This window comes from Lampetra fluviatilis, chromosome 43, assembly GCF_964198595.1.
Source record: "Lampetra fluviatilis chromosome 43, kcLamFluv1.1, whole genome shotgun sequence".
Taxonomy (NCBI): Eukaryota; Metazoa; Chordata; class Hyperoartia; order Petromyzontiformes; family Petromyzontidae; genus Lampetra; species Lampetra fluviatilis.
The window spans coordinates 8181571-8189878 of record NC_136317.1 but is presented as its reverse complement, the minus strand read 5'-3'; the positions used below and the strand labels follow the sequence as shown (position 1 = coordinate 8189878).

The 8308-nt window shown below is 51.6% G+C and overlaps 1 protein-coding gene across 4 annotated transcripts in view; it reads left to right on the top strand.

Annotated features, from left to right (window-relative positions):
* The first annotated feature begins 5387 nt into the window (after positions 1-5387).
* LOC144947087 (uncharacterized) overlaps positions 5388-8308 on the top strand; it is a 67647-nt gene continuing 64726 nt past the window's right edge. For all 4 annotated transcript variants that reach the window (XR_013639970.1, XR_013639971.1, XM_078876276.1 and 1 more), the window contains exon 1: positions 5388-5469. The gene's annotated coding sequence lies outside the window, so the exon portion shown is untranslated. The remainder of the gene's footprint in view (positions 5470-8308) is intronic.

Here is an 8308-nt window from a genome sequence, read left to right as displayed (position 1 = left end):
AGTTGTGTTTTTTTGCACAAGGCTCAAGGCCTGAGTGATTTTGTCCACGTGTTTGTGTGGCGGGTAATTTTTTTGACTATCTTACCGACCTCGGTACTGTTTTGTAGCCGCTACGCTTAGCGTGGTGTGCGTTCTATCACGCTTGTTGCATTATTTGTGCTGCTTGTACCCTGATGTTGATGCACATTCGCAACGGGATACACCGGACACAATTGTTTATTGTCTTTGTTCATGCTTTTTTGCTATAACCAGGGGCCTAATCATGGCTGGGGTTGGGCATAAGCTAAAGTAAACTACATTATCAGGGGCTTCTAAATAAGGCAATAAAATACGAAGTTTAAAGTTTTACATAATCGGTTGAAAAATAACGGAGATTTGTTATTTTCATTTTGATGACAGAAATATCCATAATAGAGGTTGCTGGCTTAGGTGAGTGAGTCGTACTCAGATGGCAAATGTTGTGGATTTACTCTCCAACATGCCAGTGTGCTGTACTAGTGTAGTGACACAGCGCCGACTGCTGAACAGCAGCAGCAACTGCGGTGGACACTTCGCGCACACCTCGTTGAGCATGTACACGGTGGGTGTCCCGGCAGGGCAGAGGAACTGGGGCAAGGGTCACGGTAAACCTTATAGGGAGGCCCCTGGAACCCTTTGGTGGGTTCGAGAAGGGAGGCGCGGACAGGGTGGAGCCAAGCCGCGCCGAGGGGAATAAAAGCAGTGGAGATCGAGAGCTCCAGGCTGCTGGTACTGGGAGTGGACTCGTCTCATCGTCGCCCTCGTCGCCGCCGCCTTCGCCCGACCATTGCACGGCCGAGCAGGAGTTGGCTGTCTCGGTCGTCGCCGTCGGTGCAACGCGGACGGGGTCGTGTCTGGGCCGGGCCGTACGGCAGCGTGGTCGACGGAGAGGAGGCCGGAGTTGGTGGTGTGAAGGAGAAAGAGATCATAACGAGAGAGACAGTGACTCCTGCAACTACCTCGTCTCCGACTGAGTGTGTGCGCACCGCACACCACACACATGCCTCGAGGAAGGAGGGCACTACACTAGGAACGAATTGGCATGTTTTGTTTAGGTGACAAACCTTACCAATCGGCTGTGTCGGGTGGTGGCTGGTTTAACGACTCATTACTATTCACGCGATCTAACCCAAACACCTCTATTATGGATAATATTGATCGCGAAAGCTTACTATGCGTTAAAATGGAAAAAATATTCCGTACAGGCATTCCTCTTTGGGTGAGGGGGCCCTCTTAAGCTTGACGAAGCTTTAGGGCCCCAGCAATATCAAAATCGGGCCCTGGTTCTATGGCTTAACCAGGTCTCCATCCAACACGAGCACTTATTGCCCAATAGGGTTTTTTTTACTTGCGCCATAAAGAAACGAAAATACAATCAAATCCGAAGCCGAGTGAGCGCACGGCACGATTCCTGTCGATGTCACTGCGGGTCTGCAACACCAGCGGGCACTGCGCTCCTACGCACAGGCCGACAACAACAAACCACAACCGCCGTTCAGAATCAGAATTGTGTGACTTGGAGAGGAATCCGATGAGCTATGAAGCTCTTTTATTCACTCACTCTGTCTGTTGTATCCTCAAATCTTGGAACTCAATTTTAACCCACTTCCCAACGTGGTATCGACTGCAAACTTGGTATACTGATGTCATACTGATGACAATACTATATTCTATCATTAAAAAAATACAACATTTTAAACAATATTTTTTATATGTTATGTTTCGGCTTGGGTCTAATTGTCCACGGTCAACTGACTGACGTTGGCTGTAAATCACCACGGTCCCTTATGTTATGGCAAGTTTCGGGGCCACTTTCTGGAGTCGTTGAGTTCTTCCATTACTAGTAGGGTACATTTCATTAAAGCGTGTTTAAAAAAAGTTTTTTAAAGTATTACTTATTTTAGAGACGTCCAGTATTGGCGGGTTGGCGAAGTTACAAGTGGCGGGGAGACATCACCAGGGCGCGTGTGCCCATGCTCGGTGCACTTGGAAGGCCACGTGAAGTGTCGAAGGCCCTCTGGCAGGAGGTCACGGAGCGGAGAGCCCCAGGTGCCGTGGGGTTCACTGACTGAGATGACTCCGCCGATGCTTCGCGCCACCCGCCACGACACCGCCACGCGTCTCGCATCGCCTCCTCTGGGCGGCAGAGGGCAGCGCAGCCACAGCCACTCCGCTCCCCGCACAGAGGGCAGACGGGGAGTGATGGTGGTGAGTGATGGTGTGGAGTGATGGTGTGGAGGGGAGTGATGGCGGTGAGTGATGGGGTGGAGTGATGGTGTGGAGGGGAGTGATGGCGGTGAGTGATGGTGTGGAGTGATGGTGTGGAGGGGAGTGATGGCGGTGAGTGATGGGGTGGAGGGGAGTGATGGTGTGTAGTGGAGTGATGGTGTGTGTGATGGTGTGGAAGGGGAGTGGTGGTGGTTAGTGATGGTGTGGTGTTGAGTGATGGTGTGGAGGGGAGTGATGGTGTGGAGGGGAGTGGTGGTGTTGAGTGATGGTGTGGAGGGGAGTGGTGGTGGTGAGTGATGGTGTGGAGGGGAGTGGTGGTGTTGAGAAATGGTGTGGTGTTGAGTGATGGTGTGGAGGGGAGTGGTGGTGTTGAGTGATGGTGTGGAGGGGAGTGGTGGTGTTGAGTGATGGTGTGGAGGGGAGTGGTGGTGGTGAGTGATGGTGTGGTGTTGAGTGATGGTGTGGAGGGGAGTGGTGGTGTTGAGTGATGGTGTGGAGGGGAGTGGTGGTGGTGAGTGATGGTGTGGAGGGGAGTGGTGGTGGTGAGTGATGGTGTGGAGGGGAGTGGTGGTGGTGAGTGATGGTGTGGTGTTGAGTGATGGTGTGGAGGGGAGTGGTGGTGGTGAGTAGTGGTGTGGTGTTGAGTAATGGTGTGGAGGGGAGTGGTGGTGGTGAGTGATGGTGTGGTGTTGAGTGATGGTGTTGAGTGATGGTGTGGAGGGGAGTGGTGGTGTTGAGTGATGGTGTGGAGGGGAGTGGTGGTGGTGAGTGATGGTGTAGAGGGGAGTGGTGGTGGTGAGTGATGGTGTGGTGTTGAGTAATGGTGTGGAGTGATGGTGTGTAGGGGAGTGATGGTGTTGATGGTGTGGAGGGGAGTGGTGGTGTTGAGTGATGGTGTGGAGGGGAGTGATGGTGTGGAGGGGAGTGATGGTGTGGAGGGGAGTGATGGTGGTGAGTGATGGTGTGGAGTGATGGTGTGGAGGGAAGTGATGGTGGTGAGTGATGGTGTGGAGGGGAGTGATTGTGTTGAGTGATGGTGTGGAGGGGAGTGGTGGTGGTGAGTAATGGTGTGGTGTTGAGTGATGGTGTGAAGGGGAGTGGTGGTGGTGAGTAATGGTGTGGAGGGGAGTGATGGTGTGCAGGGGAGGGATGGTGGTGAGTGATGGTGTGGTGTTGAGTGATGGTGTGGAGGGGAGTGATGGTGTGGAGGGAAGTGATGGTGTGGAGGGGAGTGGTGGTGTGGAGGGGAGTGATGGTGTGGAAGGGGAGTGGTGGTGTTGAGTGATGGTGTGGAGGGGAGTGGTGGTGTTGAGTGATGGTGTGGAGGGGAGTGGTGGTGTTGAGTGATGGTGTGGAAGGGGAGTGGTGGTGTTGAGTGATGGTGTGCAGGGGAGTGATGGTGGTGGGTGATGGTGTGGTGTTGAGTGATGGTGTGGAGGGGAGTGATGGTGTGGAGGGAAGTGATGGTGTGGAGGGGAGTGGTGGTGTGGAGGGGAGTGATGGTGTGGAAGGGGAGTGGTGGTGTTGAGTGATGGTGTGGAGGGGAGTGGTGGTGTTGAGTGATGGTGTGGAGGGGAGTGGTGGTGTTGAGTGATGGTGTGGAAGCGGAGTGGTGGTGTTGAGTGATGGTGTGGAGGGGAGTGATGGTGGTGGGTGATGGTGTGGAGGGGAGTGATGGTGGTGGGTGATGGTGTGGAGGGGAGTGATGGTGTGGAGGGGAGTGGTGGTGTTGAGTGATGGTGTGGAGGGGAGTGATGGTGTGGAGGGGAGTGGTGGTGTTGAGTGATGGTGTGGAAGGGGAGTGGTGGTGTTGAGTGATGGTGTGGAGGGGAGTGATGGTGGTGGGTGATGGTGTGGAAGGGGAGTGGTGGTGTTGAGTGATGGTGTGGAGGGGAGTGATGGTGGTGGGTGATGGTGTGGAGGGGAGTGATGGTGGTGGGTGATGGTGTGGAGGGGAGTGATGGTGTGGAGGGGAGTGGTGGTGTTGAGTGATGGTGTGGTGTTGAGTGATGGTGTGCAGGGGAGTGGTGGTGTTGAGTGATGGTGTGGAGGGGAGTGATACGCAGTGGTAACGACAGCCAGGGTTTGGAGTGCCGGACTGTCCGAGTTGGGGTCTGCACGGTCCCCTCCTGCTCTGCTTTCCTCCGCCTTCTCTGGGATTTCTCCCACAGCTAAACCCACACACACAGTGGAACTGCATCCCTGTCAACCCCTCATCAATGCCGACCTTCTTACAGACCAATTCAGACATTATCGGTCACCCCGTGCCCTGTTAAACTTCAACGTTCCTCCCACAAAGTCCCATCACAAGGAGAGAAACACAAACAAATAGACACATTATTATTCTACCGGCTGTACGCCGCAATGCACCAAGACGGGCTAAGCCGTGCGGGTTGACAGCTTTGCGAACTGCTAAAGACCAAAACCACATCCCCATGCTGATGAGTTACTCAGTTTTCAGTTTCATTTCAGTTTAATTTATTAGGTATAGCCCTGTGAGCCATTCGGCTCTTGAATCGGGCGCAACTGCAAAAACATGAACAAGAAACATCTTAAGGTGATTGCGCGCAAACAGAAAAATCCAGGAAAAATCAGCAAAATATTGCAGAAAAAGCATCGTCCACCGACGCTCTGTGCAAAAATCCCAGTGAGATGCAAGTCAAACAACAACAATTGGGATCACACACAGCAGCAGCAGCAGCAGGAGGCAGCAGGAGGCAGCAGTAGCATCATCGCCGCCTGTCTCCAGGGTCGTCAAACAACAACAACACAAGCCACGCGGCCACGATTTAAAAACCACGCCACCACAGGAATCGTTAACCTTCGATTCCTCCGCAGCGCTCGATTCGATCCGTAATCGACGCGTGCCGCGACGAAGGCAACGAGCTTGACGATTCTCACTTTGCGCGCGGTGCCGATTCGATAATCGATTTTTGTTGTTTTGTTTACCTCAAAGGGAGGGGGGGGGGTGAATGAGAGCGCCTCTAGTGGCCGCGAGGGTGAGAGGGGAACCCATTGAATATAAACGTGGGTCAGTTGGGGTTGTTTTACCACTCACGGCTCGCTGCGCGTATCTCCGGAGAATCGATCCGCACACGAAGGAATCGATATCCACTTCCCCCCCCCCACCCACGCCGTCAGCCCGCGGTGTTTGTGAGTCGGCGCCGAGTGATTGATGATGTGCGAGCGACCGGATGAGCGCTCGCTTCGTGATTGAACGAGGTGAGGACGTCGTGAGCGGGTGGGACGAGCGAGGAGGTGTTCACTGATTACCACGATCACCACCACCACCATCGTTGCCACAACCATCAACAATCGCAGACCACCGATTGACGATCGTTTGCAGTCCGGGTGGAAGTGAAAGATGTGTCATTCTCAAATGACGATACCACCCATGTGGTGGTGTGGGGGTGGGCACGGCTGCCCCCCTGCTCGATCACGTGGTGTCGATCACGTGGTTGGCTGCCCCCCTGCTCGACCACGTGGTGTCGATCACGTGGTTGGCAGCCCACCTGCCTGACCACGTGGTGTCGATCACGTGGTTGGCTGCTGCTCAAGTGCCCCGCTGATTGCCCCCCCCACACCCCGCGCCCTCGGCCCCAAATCGTCGTCGTCGCTGCTGCTGCTGCTGTCCCGAACCGTCGGCTACGGGCACGCGCCTCGAGGTTGGGAGGAGCGCCCGGGAGGAGTGAATCAGCCCGTCGTGTCGGTGTGGTGAGCGATGGTGGTGATAAGGTGGCGGTGATAAGGTGGTGGTGATGGTGCTAGGCCTTGATGTTGAGCGGTGGTGGTGCGAGGTGGTGGTGATATGGTGGTGATGTTGCCGAGTGGTGGTGGTGATGTTGAGCGATGGCGGTACTAGGTGGTGATAAGGTGGTGATGGTGATAGGCCTTGATGTTGAGCGGTGGTGGTGCTAGGTGATTCTAGATTTGAAGCTTTCGTGACTGCAAGGATTCATACTCTTAGTTCTTTAGGTAAAGTCACGTAGGTAAAAAATTCAATAAAAATTTATAAAAATAAAACAATAAAAATCACGACGTTTCGGAGGCAACACAAGTCTCCGTCATCAGGTGGGACCGTCACAGCCATATTTGCTGCTGACGGAGACTTGTGTTGCCTCCGAAACGTCGTGATTTTTATTGCTTTATTTTTATTAATTTTTATTTCATTTTTTACCTACGTGACTTTACCGAAAGAACTAAGAGTGTGCTAGGTAATGTTGAGCGATGGTGGTACTAGGTGGTGGTGGTGAAGAAGGCGTTGGATGGCGAGCGCAGGTGGTGGCACCTGTCCGCCATCTTAGCCAACCCATGGCACCTTGGGCCTGTCCCGTGAACTCTCTAGAAGCAGCAGCAACAACAGCAGCGGCGACATTCCGACACTTCACGTGGCCTTCACGTGGCCCTCAGCCTGGTACAACCGCCCCGGTCACAACGTCAACCACTCAGCTCGAGCTGCGATGGTGGCGGTGGTTACCGAACGTGGTGCTGTGTGCTGCTGCTGCTCATTAAATGTCGTGACGGGGGGTTTGAGGGTCACGGCTGCCAGGACGTTCTCCCGGAGGCCCAGGGGAGAATGCCACGCGGTGGGGGGGGGCCGCACAGAGGAGAGGCGTCCATGCCCGACGCAGATTCATCGATTGTGGCGGCCTTTGGTGGGTTGGGGGGCCTGTTGTGCAATCGGCACAACAACAACAACCAGGACTCTACGGGCTCGCTGTCCAACAGTGGGCAATGGTGCTTTAGGGCCATCGAAACACAAATTGGACCGTGATTTGTTTTCCATGATCAGAGGTGTTTTGGGTTCGATCGCGTAAATACAAATAAATGTGTCGTGAAACCCTCCACCGCCCGACAGCCAATTAGTTATGGTTTGTCACGTAGACAAAGCATGCCACATTCGTGACGAGTTCAGTACAAGCCGGTGTTTTGGGGAGTAAAACCCACAACATTTACAACTCGAGTACGACGTTTCGCCAGTAATTACAACTAGGGGCCGTCCATAAATGACGTCACTCTATTTTGGCCAATTTTTGACCCCCCCTCGTCACACGGCGTCACAAAAAGTCAGACCCCCCCTCAAATATGACGTCACAAAGCTCCCCCAAAACCATATTTCCATTTTGAAAATAAAACATGCTTCAAATCGCTTTAAACTATTGTCATTGTAGTGCGTATTTAATGTGGCGCTGCACTCTGACGTTGTAGGAGAAAACATTTATTAAAAGGTGTTGGAGAGCTGAATTTTAGCATAAAATTCACTTGAAAATATTGAACGTCTAACTAAAACTGCAGATGTTCAGAATATTATATTGAAATTCTCTTACTTGTAAAATATAAAAGTAATTATAACTATAAATACTTGAAACTTCGTTGTAGAACGAAGCTAAATTGAGAGTACAATTATAACAATCACATGTTCATTTCACAGAATGAAAAGCCCTGGTAGAATACTTAGAATCAAAATGTTTAATAACAATCATTTATGCTTCTCCATTCTCCCATGGAGAAGCAAAATGCTCCTTAATGGAATAAATACAAGGTGACCTTAGTAAATATAAATAATCAAATAGTTAATAATGAAAATTAATCAAAATTAGTGTTATCACAATTTTTATTAGTTAATTTTTATTTCAAGTTCCGCATTTTGATGTGACGTCACATTTCTAAAACACTCCCGTCACAAATGTCTGACCCCCCCCTAGGTGCGTGACGTCATTTAGGACGGCCCCCTAGCATCATTCAGGCGACAGCCAGAGTTGTGGAGAAATCGGATGTTTTGTTTCGGTGACAAACCTTGATTATTGGCTGTGTTGGGTGGTGGCGGGTTTAACGACACATTCATATTCACGCGATCTAACCTATACACACCTCTATTATGGATGATATTGATCGCAAAAGCCTACTACGTGTTAAATGTGTTTTTTGTTTGAATGATTAAAAATAAGTAATATCTAAAAATAAATAAAAAAAAACACGCTTTAATGAAATGTACCGTACGAGTAATGGCAGAACTCCACGACTCAAGGAAGTGGCCCCGAAGCTTGCCACAACGTAAGGG